The sequence below is a fragment of the Oculina patagonica genome, chromosome 4 (genome assembly GCF_052425735.1).
Source record: "Oculina patagonica isolate OP01 chromosome 4, crgOcupat, whole genome shotgun sequence".
Classification (NCBI taxonomy): Eukaryota; Metazoa; Cnidaria; class Anthozoa; order Scleractinia; family Oculinidae; genus Oculina; species Oculina patagonica.
Window position 1 is genome coordinate 26,253,705 of NC_135761.1, and position 14,148 is coordinate 26,267,852.

Below are 14,148 nucleotides of genomic sequence, written 5' to 3' on the forward strand. Positions count from 1 at the left end.
CCGAAAACGCCGTTTCACTGTGGACGGTTGGCCTAACCGGAGAAAAAAAGATGCGTTTTCAAATTTACCCGGGTCAGTGTGGACGGGGCCTAAGTGAACAGAAATCAAGTTAAGAGCTCAACAAGAAACCGCCGCGTAAAACACAGAGCAAAATACTCAAAAGAACTAATACAACGTATAAACGAAAGATGAGTTCTAGTAGATTCAGTATATAGAAAACTGCATTCTTCTAATGCAACTGGCCAGTGTAAACGATTACAAGATTCACAGCGTTTGACCTTGCTCGCAAGTAGTATCGTATATTACAGCATAGGCTCATTATAGCGCTTTTGCACCCATAAAGTTTGCAGTTTTTGAACGCTTTCTTGAATATTGCACGCAAAGAGCTGAAAATTTCGCCGATAATTAGCAGCATGTTACCTTCTTTATGCAAAGTTGTATGTTATGCAATTGAAAGATCGCCCTGTACTCCCCGGGATTAGCTTTACTGTTGAATTGACCTACTTAACATAAACCACTGAATGCAATGGTCGCACGACTCATCTCCACGGTCTGGCCAAGACCTGTACGCATGCGCACAGCCTATTACCCGTGGAAGGACGAAACAGCTGTCCATGGCTGCCACTCCACTTACTACTCCACGGGTAATAGGCTGTTCGCATGCGTACAGGTCTTGGCCAGACCGTCGAAATGTGTCGTGTGACCATTGCATTCAGTGTTTTTTTTTCTACTTAACATAACTATACGGCACGTAATGCATGCAGAAGCGATGACGTTTCACAGGGGGTCTTGAATAATTTTCGGGAAAAGCTTTTTTAAAAAATAACGTAAATGAAAGTAGCTGACTGTAATTTGTATTCTTTGTAAAATATAAAGTTTTCAAACCTGCGTCTTGGAAAAAGTATTTCATACATCGATTATTTGTGAGACGACAGCATGAGAAGAATGTGATCGTTCTTCTTATGCGACTATGCTTTCATGTATGCCTGTGCTTAAGCCAAGTTTAAGACGCAGAACAGTTTTTGCTACAGTGGTCCCTTTCTCTGAAATCGTCTATCTCAAAATGTCATTTTGGACATCCTTGTATTTTGACGTTCACTATTCATGGCAGGTTGCAGGTTTACATATTACCCAGGAATTAGTATATTTATAGTAGTTGACAGGTAAAAATTTAACTTCTAGTTTTCAACTTTTCTTTTTTTCTGCAATCTAATAAATTTCTTCTTTTGTCAGATTCTATGCGCTGACGGCGACCCTTCCGCGGCGAGAAAATTAACGCCTGATCGCAGGTTCCTGATGGTGGTAATCATGGGTACCTTCCAGAGGATAAAAGGTGTGGTTTGGGACCGTTCAAATGCTACTACAAATCTCGTGCCTTTTCGCCCGTGACTCTCTCGAGTGACCCGACTCCCCACGCTAGGAAACTGATCAGGTCTCAGTTAATCTAAAACAACCACCGGTAGAATTATACAGATCAACGGTATTCATCTTCATTAAAACAAGGCGCATACTATCAGTCCTTTCTGTATTCGTCACACCAGAAATTCAAGTCAAAAAGTGAGTACAATAATCGCGAGCTATGATTGGCTTCATGTCTCCATAGATCATAGAACGATTATCATTATCCGTCAGACGCTCTTCGGGAAAATGCCCCCACCCCCCCCCCCCACACACACACACACACACACACACAAGAGAAAGGAACAGCCTAGCTTAGTCCAACCTGGAATTGTTTCCCTGTGCAACAGCATAGAGGCGGATTACCGGGTGTTATTAAAGCAAATCGCAATGGCTGGCCTTACTACATCGACCATGACAACAACAATCTTTTAACAACAATAATTATTTTTATTTGTACTCTTTTCATTACAAAACATTCACAAACTACTGGCTGCCTGGAATAACCATAGGGGCTAGCGGAGCCAGGCAGCCAGATGACGTAAGTATTAAATGAAGAAAAATTACAGGTCGGAAAGATAGCACAAATTCACACATAAAAAGAAAGAAAGAGACCAATAAAAGGCAAATAGAAACACGTACAAGGACAGGAGAAAGAGATACAATGTAATAACAACTGTACTAGGAATTAGAATTTGGAATTAGTGACTAAAATGGTCTGGAGAGTTCATCTTTGTGGTCTGCCATATTTTGAGCCACAGCGACTTACTTGAAAGGCAGTTTGTTGGGAAAATAAATGAACTGTTAAAAATGATTAAAAACGTTAATGTTGGCAAACATTCATATTTTTTATTCATCTTGTGTTGCCTCAAGCTCGATGACCTTGAATAATTTCCATGACTCCTTTATATCAGACTTTGCCTTCTTCGGCGATAATGTTGTGGAGTACAACCTCAGTGCACTTCCTGCCAATGAATTATCTTCACAGCCAGCTAAGAGGAGCAGGTTGTAGGCTGGTTGTAGTCTTGACGTCAATGCACAGATTTTAAAGACAACCCGACCTTCAGTTTCAGGTTTCTAGTGAAAAAAATGAAAGTGTATTTTTCTTAGTTTACTACTTTTGTAAATTTGAAATAGAATCCACCGATCGACAATGTGCCTCTCTATTCAGTGTTGCCTAGTATATCGACCCTCTTTACTGCTCTCTTAGTTTCTTGCCCACAGGTGGGGGATAGGGCTGGATGGTAGTTATTGGTACACTCAGAGTGGCCTTGACATCAATTTCCGGTTTCTGTAATCATCTTGCTTTTACAGGATGGGGTGATTGGCCCCATGCCCAACCCCCAACCTGGAGGACCAGGGATTTTCTGTCGGGGTTTCCTTCCCTTAGCCATGGGTACCAGATATTTAAAGGCGCTGGAAGCTCGCCTTTCCCCATTGTCACTCAGCTACATGGTATTACCAGGGTCATCAAACATGGAGGTGTGACATACATGTATGACTTGCTACTACTGACAAAATAGATATTTGGTGATACATGGCGAGATACAAGTCTTACCTAATCATCTTATACACATTCTTAGCACTGGCCAAAAAAATCCTCAACCTGTGAAAAAAGCACATAAAAATGACGTACACTTTTGCATATAGGTACAAACATGTACATTTTTAATCTGGAATTTCTTTTTTGTGAGAGCTCAGTAAGATTCTTTTAATCAGTAATGTTCATACGAACGAGACATAAATTTTATCTTCATCGCCCATCACAAGCCAAAAGCCTGAAACTATGCTCATTACTCTACTACATGTAAGTACATGTACTTGATGCAGTCATCTGTCAGTTCAAAGTGTTTTATCAAAATTGTTCAGATGTGTGGTGGGGCAAAATGTGTAAAAGTGCTTTTTTTGGCAGCCATTGAAAATGTGCCTCTCTATTGCCTGGTACAGTGTATATCGACCCTCTTCAGAGCTAACTGTACATGGGCAAGATACAAGTCTTACCTAATCATCTTGTACACATTCTAAGTATTGGCCAACAAAATCCTCAACCTGCGAAAAAACAGCACATAAACATGAGGTACACTTTTGCTTACGGGTACAAACGTCCATTTTTAATCTGGCATTTCTTTTTTGTGAGAGCTCAGTAAGATTCTTTTAATCAGTAATGTTCATACGAACGAGACATTAATTTTATCTTCATTGCCCATATGAAGATAACAACAACCTTGTCAAAAACCTGAAATTATGCTCAATACAACTATAAGAACTTGATACACTTGTGTGTCAGTTCAAAGTGTTTTATCGACATTGTTCAGGGGGTGGGGCAAAATGTGTAAAAATTTATCTTAATGTCAGACTAGCAAATTTCAATGCTAAGCCTTCCTCAAACTGCAAACGTGTAAAACTAAACATGAACAGATTCTCAAAGAAGATGAAAAGAATACTTATAGTAACATGAAAGTGCCAGAGGTTTGAGAATAATTTTGTGTCAACAAAGCTTTCTTTTTTGGGAGGGGGAATTTTGAGCAATTGACATCATGCATAAGGCCTATTATGATGAAGCTTCAACATACTCTAATTAGTATGGTATTTAGACACACAGTTTATGACACATACCTGCCTTCATGTTTATTTACAAATCCATGATCACTTTCATCAATACACTCAGGAGGCCCCATGATCTTTAAATTAGTCGCAGGTCGCGGGAAATTTTTTGGCTGCCTGTCAACCTTTTTTTCTTTCTCATTCTATTTCCTTTCCTACAACAACAAACAAATTTGCACATTATACATCACAAAATAATTGTAGCATAATGTGTGCACATGTATCATAATTCAACACAAAGGTCACAAGAAATAAAATGTAATTTCATCAATTTTCTTTATTCTTTTTCTTTTTGGTATTTAATTTTTTTTAATAGCTATTTCCAGCTGTGGACTAACAAACAAGCTTAAAAATGCACACTAGTCAATGGCATCATTTTGTATAGTTACAAATGCACCACACTGATTAAGATAAACCACTGAAACACACAAACTAGTGTCTGTTAATACACAGGAAACATTGGAAGTTTTTTGTTTATCATCAGAAGAAATTTTCACATTCCTCACAAGCAATCAGAACAGGTCTGTGAAATATCTCATCATATGACAAAACACTTCCTTAGCAAACATGTCACAACTACTGTACCACTACACATACATGTAATTCCGATTCCCGATCATCAAAAATGAACTAACCTTTAAATAAGAATACATCCTAGTCAAGAAGAACACAGCACCTTTCTTCCTACATGAGGATGAAATTAATATCATCTTAGTACAGTACTTTTAGTAATCCATGTGCTTTTCAGGCATTATTCAAAAAACATAACATGATATTATAACAATTACAAAAAATTGTCAGGTAAACAATTCAGATGTAGTAAAAGTATCCCTTGAAAGTTGTGTATCAAAGACAAAAGAGACATGCAGTGCCTTTGATTTGTTTTCTTGTTATTACAATGCTGTCTCTGACTAAAGGTTTTCAACAAAAGCATTCAGTCATATGCTTGTCTTTAAAATATCTTCATTGACAGCAATTAAGATAATATTATCTTGTTAAGAATCAAGGTTTACCTGAATGTAATGGCTGTCATACACTTGCAATTCTAGTACACAAGGTAACAAAATTGGTTTGAATCTGAAACATAATAGACAGGTACTTTTAGATTGTTGTCAGATGGAAACGTCTAAGTTAAAGTCATATCTGAGGATAGCTGCAAGTTTTAAGCTGCACAACTCCTTGGGCATCACAAAAGATACAATGTAACTGACATGTAAGCCAAATATCAACTACAATGGAATCTCCCGTAAAAGGAAACCCACGACACAGAGAGTGAGATCTACATGCAATTATGTACATGTATTGAAAGATTACACTTTCTGCATGTCCTGGATAGATCTGCTGTAACACTTTTACTGATTAAAATACCCAACTCAGCTACTACCACATACTGTACACTTTAATCTGCCATTGCTGTCTCAGAGAACGAGTTTTCAACATGCAATGTAAAAATTCTGTCATATGCTTGTCTTAACATGTATTCCTCACCAACAGCAATAACAATCTAATGCATAAATGTACATGTACTGCTCTGAGTCAATTATACAATACATGTACTTCAGCAAGGTATTTTTAACATGATACTGTTGTAACAAATGTACCTCTCGACATGATTCACCACAATGACTTAAAAGCACTAGTCTTTACTCACTTCACTCCATCACACGACCACTACCACGGCCAGCCAACAACCAGCCAGACTGTTCACAAAAGATAATCACACAAGCATATGGGACTGAAGGTATTTGGTTGCATAGCACGCTGGTTGTTACTGCAATCGAGACTGCAACACTGGGAGTGCTGCCATGATAAATGTAAAGAAAAAATAAATTAATATGATTATAGTGGCCAAGGACAGGGGAAGATGGAGATCTCTGGTGGATGACCTATGTTCCACAGGAACTTAAGGGTTTAAGTCAAGTCAATATAGTTATTATTATGTTATCAACAGCAAATTGGCATTTTGCATTAAATCTACATGTAGTGTGTTTTGATCAAATAACCACTCAGACTACAGTTAGAGAATACTTTTCTCTTCAGCGCTTCTGTTGAAACTCAAAGCGAGCTGGGATTATTCTAGTCATCACAGTGGTTTGGTCTGAAAACAGGTCTGCTATAAGTCAACAACACCATTACGTAAAGATTTAGGGCCCCTTATTCATGAAATCTCCTAAATGTGTATTTACAAATAAATTTGCAAAATCTGTCAAAGAAAGCACTATGCAGTGAGATACATGTACATGTATGTAGGTAAGCAATCTTTTTTCTTCTCGTCACCTTCATTAATGGTTAGTAATCGGTCGACATATCCTGATGCTACCCTGTTTAAATAGTTTTGGACTTAATTTGAGTTTGTCTGTTTCTGTCTGTGTGAATTATTTTAAACTTGCATAAATAAATGCTAACCTGTACATCACAAGGTAGGCTGTACATGTATTTTAATTGGTTCTTGCAGTATACTTTGTACATACTGAGAATTGTGAACCGGATGTTCCTTGCATGTGTGATTATTAAACCACTGACTACTCTGCAGAACACCACAGCATAACCATTACAAATGCCACTCACTCAGATCCTACAAGAAAAAAATATGTATAAAAATTAATGTACCTTCATTTTTCCCCATCTAATTAAAACTATACATACTGTATACAGTCACAAGTCACTTGATTAGCACCTGGTTTTTAGGTATTTTTGTCACTCAGTTGAACTATTTTCTTGTTTTTACTGACATCTCCTGATTTTTTACCTCAATCTTCAGATTTTAAGTGCTTTGAGGTTGAGAGCAATGAGAGGTTTGCCATACCGAGGTTTTTTGCAGAGCTCACAAATAGAGACAAATAATAATTATTTCCTAAGCTACCTTTTCCAAGAAAAACCTCTGGTTACTTTCGAACATACATACAAGCTCAACCTTAATCTTAATCTAGCTTATTAAAAATTTTATAACGTTATCTAGAGCAAAAGACTAGCAAATGATCCACTCAGACAAAGATACAGAGAATGCTTTTTTCTTCAACGTTTCCATTGAGAAACTCAAAGCGAGCTGGGATTATTCTAGTCATCATAGTGGACTTTACAACCCCTAACAAGCAGCAAACTTAATTCAATGCAGTGAAATAAGAAACCTTAGATTAGGAACTTAAAATAAAGCTTTAGCTAAAATTTTTAGTACCACATGCATGGACCACAAGCAACGTGCTCTTACCAATTGAGCCTCCACAAGAAATTTCTAACGCTTGCTGTACTCTACAAGCACAATCATTCGTTTAAGCGAACTATGTAGAAGCTAAGACTACGTTTACGGGCAAACCTAACGAAAATATTACCTCTTTTAAAACGCGAAATTGCTTCTCCACTCCGCCATGCAAGTAACCGACTGAAACCATGTGCTCGCAGAAGACGATCGCACAGACATATGGGATTTGTGAAGGCGTTTGATCGCATGGCATGCCGGGTGACTGCATTGAATGAAGGAAACCGTGGACTGTGGACTACGGACTGCGGACTGCACGGACTGATGGCAAAAATAATACGGACGAGGGCCTCGGACGAGTATATAAAGCGCAGACTGGTAAAATGATGAAGACCCAGACTGTAAACGAAAAAAGTCAATTGGCAAATACCTGGAATTTTTTTAAAAAAATACCTAAGGTCGCGCTGAAAAGTTTTGATTTCTCTCATCTTACTCTGTAGCTTGCCAAGCGTTCGGTTAGTCACCCCAAACCCCCAGTCTTTTCCACTCGTCGTTCTTCGTGTTAATCCCCAACTAATAGAACGCCTGGAACTGCTACTTACTTACTAAACGTTTGATTATTTTACACCAGACCTCGTTTTATACACCCAAACCGTGTTTTATACCCAGTTGATCCGTAGTCTGAAATTGGAGGGGCGAAGGCAGAGAAAAAAACGACATGACTTACATTTATGTTCGCGGTACTTAAAATGAACGTCATTTTCGTGAATCATGTTGTAAATTCAGTAAAACTGCAGTAGCATCAGGTAATATTTAATAACTACTATACGCTCATGAGCCAACTTTAGAGGAAAAATCGTCTTGGAAAGCCAGCTTTTTATATTCTATTTATTTAAATAAGTAATTTATTAATCACGTTATACCCAAGAGCTTACAATAAAACTTCTTCGAAGTGCACGTAATAAACGATAAAAAGCTACAAAACAGTCTAAATCTATTTACAAGCAAAAGACGAAAAATCTTAGAAAATGATCTTAAATCTATAATATAAAATAAGTTAAAAACTGCCTTTACATCTTTTAACAGTCTTCAAATTACCTTCTGTGGCAGCGTGTGCTCCCAAGAGATATCCCCTCGTGTCGCTCTAGTAAATGTAACATCAGTCTAGAAAAAAACACCTACTCAATCTACAACACCTATTAAAAATGGTACATCCAAAAATGGCATACAATAGCTAAATAAGATTTGCAGCATCGAAATATGATACAACTTCTCAACAATGACTGACTGACTGACAAGGCGAGGGTAGCTTTCAATTCCTACATTTTTTATGATAAGCTGGGTGAATTGTACCTCTCAAAGGCCAAATTTCTATTTACTGAAAATTTACAAGCAGCTTGCCCACTACTGTATGAAACTGTACATTTTTAAACAACTGTAATATTATTTATCATGTAGCTTAAGAGCATATTTACGTAAAATAAAAGCGAGATAGACGGTGCATATCATTAATTTCGAGACTAAAACAATTTGATGTGCAAAGGTAACGTATTTGAAGGAATAATGTCGGACTTTCTTTCTTTATGGAATCCGATATAATATTAATTATTATTATATTCTATTGCACCCAAGCTAAATATAGCGAAGTCAATTACTAGGCCCTAACTTTTAGCCAATAACAATACATGTCTAGCTGCAAGACAAGGTGAAAACCACCCTGAAACACACAGTTTAAGCCGATTGCTTGTGTCAGTCGATATCCATGGTCGAAGAGGTTCAGAAACTAAGTTTCAAAGCGTAATACTCAATTAGACTTCATTTTCTTCCTTATTTCCGGGTACGAAGCCGTAGGCTTTGCCAATGTCTTCAGTTTCTCCATTTGATAGCAGGCTACAGTCCCTTCTCTGATGTATTCCCTGATCAAGCTGTAGGACAGTTCCCCTCCTTGACTTCTGTCTATCTTCTCTCCAACTATAACAGTCTTCACACCACTGAGTTTGATCATGGGTGCACATTCATCGCATGGAGGCTTTGTAACAAACAGGACACCATCTGTCAAATCCTTGCTGTTCCGCACAAGAGAGCGTTCTGCTCGGCATGGATGACATAAGGAAACTTTGTTTCAGGTGTATCATCATCGTCAGAGGCTCGGGGAAATTCACCATACAACGCCTTGGATGGAAAGCCATTCCAGCCAAGCGTTGCAATATCTGGATCTTTGCCCTTTATGATGACAGCTCCAACACCAGTCTTAGGATCATCTGTCTGCCGGGCGAGCATTTTGGCAAAAATCATTATGTGGTAAGCCATTTCGAAGTCAGGGTAATCCTCGGCATGGCGATCGTGTATCACACGAAAATCTTCTGTAATCTTCACCTTTCTGAATGCAACACCCTTGTCCATCAGTGTTTTGACAACGGCGATCCATTTCATTAGTGATTTGAAATCACTTTGAACCTGAGATTTCATCCTGATGTCCAGGCATGGCCAAGGAAGACATTCTTGGGCCCGTTCGATCCATTTGGTGCTCCACCATTGTTCGAAAAGTTTGTCGCGGCAAGTGCCAACATCTTCAGGCGTTATCTCTTCCGGAAGCTTCTTCTCGTCCCTCGTCAAAACCCTTTCTTCAACGCAAGGGACAAAAACTGACTGACCCACGGGGCTGACTTTGAAGAGATTATCCGCTCTGGCCAGCTCTCCTTCGTTTTCCGATTCCGGTTCTATCGGCAGATAGAATACACGGGAAACTCTGGACTGCACGAGAAGCTTTGCGCAAAGGGAGCAAGGTTTCCGGGAAACGAAGACTTTGCAACCTTCGAGTTTTCCGCAATGGTTGACCATGACACGGGCGACTCCGTGGACCCCATCGCGTCTGCAGCCGGCAGCCAGTACTCGATCGGTTGGCAAAACGTGCACCACTCCAACTTTCTTAAATTTCTTACTGTTGCCATCGTTCGGGCATGACTGTGGTGTCGAGAACTGCAATGGAAACCTTTCCATCCAAAATTCTAATACCATGTAAAGGTTTTCTTTCGTTATTCTAGTCTCCCGCTTTTGACAGTCACTTCCCTTCATGATCAATTTATCTTCGGAAGAAGATTGTTGTAAACTGGTTGACTCTTTCCGTTCATGTACACATCCTCTTCCCCCTCCATGATTTGACAACTGTGAGGTGCAGATGACCAAACCGAGCCGATATACAACGGGCTGAGTATTTTAAGACCAGGTAAACAATAGTGCATAGATCAAACTTTTGGGATTTTTCCCTCCAGTCATGCGTGGGATTTTTCGTTTCCCTTCGATTAAAGAGATATTTCTGCAAGCCACAGACAGATTTGGCCGACGAATTTCCAGGAATTGTCAAGGAGTTTCCCCCTACAGTACACTACAGTTACCTATTAATTCAGTGTTAAATAATTTGCTTTACCTTAAGGGGACATTATGCCTGAATTTGAATGACATTTACAGCAAGGCGCCCAAAAGTGTGACCACTTTTAATTTATTCACATTCTTTCGTGCAGATTTAATCCAATCAAAAGCCGTGGATAGCTTGCAGTTGACTTCTGATTGGATAAAATCTGCACGAAAGAATGTGAATAAATTAAAAGTGGTCACACTTTTGGGCGCCTTGCTGTAAGAGGTTTAAAGAAGGAATTGAAGAAAGAAAAAAGAGTAACACCACGAGTTTTAAACTTTTGGGATATTTCCCTTCCGACATGCGTGGGATTTTTGTTTTGTGACAAATTGGCTAAAACTGTTTACAATTTAGCACTCTCAGCTCACTTTGTCCTGGACACTTAAGTAAAGCTTGAGTGATATTTTTGTGCGTTTCCCTTTTAAAGGATATTTTTGCAAACAACAGATAGATTAAGACAACCAGTTTCCAGAAATTCTCGAGGAGTTTCCCCTCATTTGTTTTTCCTTACGTTATCCTATTTTTTTAACGTTGGCTTTGTAAGCTTTGTTTTTGAATCATTTATCATTAAATATGAATGTTCTGTTATTGCTTTCAAATTTGAAAAGTGTGGGGATCCTCAGAATTTTAGTACGAACTTAGTACGTTACGTCGTATGCTTTCTTTTTGATTCATTTACCATTAAAAATGACTGATTAGTTGTTCACTTTCAAATATGGAAAGTGCGACGTCCTAAGTACACGCTTGACACGTTAACTTAGTATGCTTTGATTCATTTATCATTGAATATAAATACTCTGTCGTTCGCTTTCAAATGTGAAGATTGTGGAGATCCTTTTTAGAATGCTATAAAATAAAAATGTTTGCAACGACAGATGACCGCCTCGCGCGATGGCTGGAAATGTCAAGGGGGGGGGGGGGGGGGGGGGGGTTTCTCCGCACGCTTAGTTTGGTGAATAATGTAATAATAAACTTCCCTTCTCGATCATCTACCAAATCCTGTATTCGTATTTTCTTTGAAATGTTTGCCCTGAGACTGTTGGAAGCCTGGAGTTTGGCAAACTGTTGCGAGAACATTATCAGTAAGTAAAAACTGGTGTAGCCAACATTTTCAGTGAAAACTAATGTGCAGTAATACATATAATACATAGCACCGAACAGTGAACTGCAGTCAGCATTATTCTAACATCTACCCAAAACCAGTTTGTTCAGTAAAATCAATAAAAATTTGGCCTGCTCAAAAAGCGGAAATCTCCTTTATTTACATTGTTTGTTGAAGCGGATATTTTGAGCTAAATACCGATGAAGCGAGGCTAATCGACAGATCTTACATCGTCTGACGTTATAATGACAACTGGGGAAGTTGCTATCGCATTCCAACTCATGAATGTGAGTAGCCCTGGCAATGTTTCACCTCTGATCTCAGTCACAGCTCGTGTTCAGCTAATTTTATCATATTGAGCCTTGGACTGTAGCTAATAGGCCACAGTCGACTGCAAAAACAACAGAAATTACTGCTTCAGCGGTGAATAGCGGAAGAAACAAAATAACGACTACATTCTGACAGAGCTAGTCGAAAACAGAACGTGATCAGATTTTGGTTAAAAAAATTAAGGTAAAACAGACCAATATACCTGTCCTTGATCAAGGTCCCCTTTCCAGGCTTTTCCATTGATAAAGTACATAAAGATCAAAACTTTTCAGTCCAGAAGAGATGAGAGTACAGAGTAAACGGTAGCGAGAATAAGAAGGCCGAGAAAAACGAAAAGGAAAGGAGCAAAAAAAACTGGGGATTTGTTGGAGAATGACTGGGCACAATATTCGAGCTTGCACGCTCATGATCAGCCGGTGCCCGTTCTTATTTGGTGCCATGGCCGTAGTCGCTTTCAGGCAAACCGAGGCACTTGCCTCAGTTATTTTTTTGTTTCTGTTTTATGTTATTGTTTTTTTTTTAAGGAGGAGGGTTAATACCTAGCAAGAGAATTTAACCATGGACTGCCGAGTACAATGCTCAAATTTTGGACCTTGAGCCATGTTCGCACTATTTCCCGTATGGCACTAGTTGCAAGTTAGTACGCCATTTTAGGATCAAAACCTTTCAGCTGTTTATTTAAAAAGAGTTTGTCCGAAAAAAATTTTCCTCCAATGAGCTCCAATAGTTGATTATGGTTGATTGTAAACGACCAAAACGACCATCATTAAAAAGACCAATTTTATCCTCCTTTTTAAATGCCGTAAAATAATCTTCTTTACACCACATGTGCATCAGAGTTACTCGTGAAATGAGCTCAGCTCCTCTCCTCAGTCAGCCGCCTCTCGACATTATAAGCATTAAACATCTATCTAATGCAGGATGGTGTTTTTTCTAAATGAAGTATACTGTATGTGCTCACTCACAGTTTCAAAGTGGTTTGTAAGAAAAATGAATATAAATAACATAGTACATATTATATTAATATACGTCCTCTCCGGCTAAATGTTCTATCGGAAACCATTCAAATTATCCTGTCGTGTAGCACAGTTTACAAACCTTTGTGGACTGGAAATGTTACTCATAGCGTCTTTGCTTCATTTCAACAATAAATTCAAGGACAGTTAAGTTCGTTTTACAAGGGAGGCATTTCATCAATTCATGAGTGTGTCTGGTGTTGTAATATTCAGAATCGATTCTCATGCTCGACTTCCTACTAACATAACATAATCTGGATCTTTTTGATCTTTTTGCAGCACACGGCAGCCACAATGTTTATTTTATGTACTGCTCCACTGACAGTTATCTTGATTACGTGTGTGTCCGCAAAACACTTTGTATGTCAAGCTTATCCTTCACAAAGCTTTACTTTCGCTTATGTGATTGTATTTAAATATCTTGTGGACATAAAGTTCTTTTAGCTAGTTGTTTTCAAAAGAAAAATTATCTTTTATTGCATTTTTTAGAGCATTATTTCTATTGCCATCCCCCACCCCCCCCCCCCAAAAAAAAAAGGTTTGATTTCAAACTGCCAAATTTGTAAGAAAAATGAGGGTTCTCCTTAATTAGTAATATTTTACGCTGTTTATGCAAGTTTCGTGAAACAAAAAGGTCATTGTAAAGGTCTGTCACAAGACAAATAAATGAAAGCAAATATCATTTCTGCAAAACAGACAAAAACGTTTCTTTTGTTGAATTTCCGCAATTGTATCCCGTAGGTTAAGGACTGGTCACTAAATATATCAACATTGATCGCATATTTGATTCTCAATAGCAACAGCATAAAAAATAACATAACGTTTACCATTTAAAAGGGAAATCGGTCACGTAGAAAGCCTTTCTTTCATTTGTTTTGTTTAATTATTTAAGAAGGGCTGATGACGCCGGCGGGAAATGTTTAATAGACTTTTACTGTCAAAATCAATATTATCAATTTTCACTTTCAAAACTGTCTAATTGATGTATATTTGTATTCCCCTATGCCTCAACTTGTCAAAATTCATGCCAGGTTATTCGTTTTCCATGAAATTCCTAAAAATCGAAAGTAACAAACCAAGGCAACTT

At 38.3% G+C, this 14,148-nt stretch overlaps 1 long non-coding RNA gene and 1 pseudogene across 1 annotated transcript; both read right to left on the reverse strand.

The window, feature by feature from the left end:
* Nucleotides 1–1,824: 1,824 nt before the first annotated feature.
* LOC144649942 (uncharacterized) lies at nt 1,825–7,689 on the reverse strand. The gene is made up of 9 exons (XR_013569985.1): nt 7,332–7,689; nt 6,409–6,577; nt 5,654–5,802; nt 5,016–5,079; nt 4,638–4,686; nt 4,015–4,157; nt 3,400–3,447; nt 2,957–3,004; nt 1,825–2,475 (listed from the first exon to the last, which is right to left on the reverse strand). It is a non-coding gene; the product is annotated as an uncharacterized LOC144649942 (long non-coding RNA).
* A 492-nt stretch (nt 7,690–8,181) lies between these two features.
* LOC144649941 (uncharacterized) lies at nt 8,182–10,266 on the reverse strand (annotated as a pseudogene).
* Nucleotides 10,267–14,148: the final 3,882 nt, after the last annotated feature.